This window comes from Mizuhopecten yessoensis, unplaced genomic scaffold (assembly GCF_002113885.1).
Source record: "Mizuhopecten yessoensis strain PY_sf001 unplaced genomic scaffold, ASM211388v2 scaffold10529, whole genome shotgun sequence".
NCBI lineage: Eukaryota > Metazoa > Mollusca > Bivalvia > Pectinida > Pectinidae > Mizuhopecten > Mizuhopecten yessoensis.
The window spans coordinates 196,013-199,391 of record NW_018408592.1 but is presented as its reverse complement, the minus strand read 5'-3'; the positions used below and the strand labels follow the sequence as shown (position 1 = coordinate 199,391).

Below are 3,379 nucleotides of genomic sequence, written 5' to 3'. Positions count from 1 at the left end.
ACTTTACCTGTATAGGTATATACAGGTAAGCATATACTTCTATAAGTGGAACCTTCTAATTGATCACCTGACATAAGATGATGATACCATTGGTTGAGATATTGAAAGAAACATGTTTTTATTGGTCCTCATTTTCCCTCCACTTTTTGTCTGTAAGAAAGATTTCTTTGTGTGATTTGGCACTTTCGAGTCAGATCTTGGAGAAGCCACTTGGGCTTACTATTCTACTACTTTTTGCTGAACCTGGACATGGCTTCATACTCCTGTAAGTTTCTATTTGTTCTTCTCTATTAACATGTAGTTTGTATAATGTTGTAAGATATGTAATTGCTACCTTTTGAATGTACTTGAGTCTGACAAAATGTTGGAAGACTAAAAGTCGAATTTAAAGTAATGCAAATCTGTTGTAAAAAGTTAAGCGGCTTGAACATAAAACTATTTTCATGCATTTATTGTATTTCTGCAGTAACTGAGATTGATAAGATATCTTGGTACATATATTGGTTTTATTTTGGTGAAGATATTTTAAGAGTAATTAGAACCATTGTAACATGTGGTATTTTATTTATGCATAGGACCCTGGGTCGACTGAATATTGATTACAATTGGAAGAGTCTAGGAACTCGGCCCATAGCAAGGTACACATATATCAATATAGTATTGCGAAGTTTGTATTTTGAGTATCATTCCAAGTTAATGCTAAATGTAATGCTGAGGGTAGATTATCTCCCCTTAGACTGTATCGATCCAAGATTTATAAGCGTAATTATATAAATTGTGTAAAGGTTAATAAATATAACATTGTGTATTGTTAGAATGATATGGTTTCATAGATTATTTGAAGTAACATTGAATAAATAGGGTCATATGTATGTATGATAATGTATGTATGCATGCAAGTATAAGTGTAAGAGATATGTATGTCATCTAAATCTGTCTTATTTGTATCTGTTACAGAATTCAGGATATCCATGTAAAGATATGACAGACATATATTAATTCATGAAATTCGATGATATACATGCAAGAGTAAACGTGAACTGATTAATGAACAGTCTTTGTGAGTTATTCAAACATTCACTGGGAACTAACCCTGCCCAGTTACACTGGTGACAGGATATATAATATAGTCACCACATATACTGGTAACATGATATATTATATAGTCACTACATATACCGGTAACGAGATATATATAGTCACCACATATACTGGTAACAGGATATTTTATATTCTCACCACATATTCTGGTAACAGGATATATTATATAGTCACCACATATACTGGTAACATGATATATTATATAGTCACTACATATACCGGTAACGAGATATATATAGTCACCACATATACTGGTAACAGGATATATTATATAGGCACCACATATACTGGCAACAGAATATATTATATAGTCACCACATATACTGGTAACAGGATATATAGCCACCACATATACTGGTAACAAGATATATTATATAGTCACCACATATACGGGTAACAGGATATATAGCCACCACATATACTGGTAACAGGATATATTATATAGTCACCACATATACTGGTAACAGGATATATAGCCACCACATATACTGGTAACAAGATATATTATATAGTCACCACATATACGGGTAACAGGATATATAGCCACCACATATACTGGTAACAGGATATATTATATAGTCACCACATATACTGGTAACAAGATATATTATATAGTCACCACATATACTGGTAGCAGGATATATGATATAGTCACCATATATACTGGTAACATGATATATAGTCACCACATATACTGGTAACAAAATATATTATATAGGCACCACATATACTGGTAACAGGATATATAGTCACCACATATACTGGTGACAGGATATATTATATAGGCACCACATATACTGGTAACATGATATATAGTCACCACATATACAAGTAACAGGATATATTATATTGTCACCACATATACTGGTAACAGAATATATAGTCACCACATATACTGGTAACAGGATATATTATATAGTCACCAAATATACTGGTAACAAGATATATTATATAGTCACAACATATACTGGTAACAGGATATATTATATAGGCACCACATATACTGGTAACAGGATATATTATATAGTCACCACATATACTGGTAACAGAATATATTATATAGTCACCACATATACTGGTAGCAGGATATATGATATAGTCACCATATATACTGGTAACATGATATATAGCCACAACATATACTGGTAACAGGATATATAGTCACCACATATACGGGTAACAGGATATATAGCCACCACATATACTGGTAACAGGATGTATTATATAGTCACCAAATATACTGGTAACAGGATATATTATATTGTCACCACATATACTAGTAACAGGGTATATAGCCACAACATATACTGGTGACAGGATATATTATATAGTCACCACATATACGGGTAACAGGATATTTAGCCACCACATATACTGGTAACAGGATATATTATATAGTCACCACATATACTGGTAACAGGATATATTATATAGTCTCCACATATACTGGTAACATGATATATAGCCACAACATATACTTGTGACAGGATATATTATATAGTCTCCACATATACTGGTAACAAAATATATTATATAGGCACCACATATACTAGTAACAGTATATATAGCCACAACATATACTCGTGACAGGATATATTATATTGTCACCACATATACTAGTAACAGGATATATAGTCACAACATATATTGGTAACAGGATATATATAGTCACCACATATACTGGTAACAAGATATATTATATAGTCACTACATATACTGGTAACAGGATATATCATATAGGCACCACATATACTGGTAACAGGATATATTATATAGGCACCACATATACTGGTAACAGGATATATTATATAGTCACCACATATACTGGTAACATGATATATAGCCACAACATATACTGGTGACAGGATATTTTATATAGGCACCACATATACTGGTAACATGATATATAGTCACCACATATACAAGTAACAGGATATATTATATTGGCACCACATATACTGGTAACATGATATATAGCCACAACATATACTGGTGACAGGATATATTATATAGTCACCACATATACCGGTAACAAGATATATATAGGCACCACATATACTGGTAACATGATATAAAGTCACCACATATACAAGTAACAGGATATATTATATTGGCACCACATATACTGGTAACATGATATATAGCCACAACATATACTGGTGACAGGATATATTATATAGTCACCACATATACCGGTAACAGGATATATATAGTCACCACATATACTGGTAACAGGATATATTATATAGTCACCACATATACTGGTAACAGGATATAT

At 32.1% G+C, this 3,379-nt stretch overlaps 1 protein-coding gene and 1 long non-coding RNA gene across 2 annotated transcripts in view; one reads left to right on the top strand and one right to left on the bottom strand.

Annotated features, from left to right (window-relative positions):
- LOC110460993 (voltage-dependent calcium channel subunit alpha-2/delta-3-like) overlaps positions 1–3,379 on the bottom strand; it is a 50,807-nt gene that overhangs the window by 35,889 nt on the left and 11,539 nt on the right. The window lies entirely within an intron of this gene.
- Positions 66–1,046, top strand: LOC110460994. Its single transcript, XR_002464071.1, has 3 exons — positions 66–265; positions 576–638; positions 958–1,046. It is a non-coding gene; the product is annotated as an uncharacterized LOC110460994 (long non-coding RNA).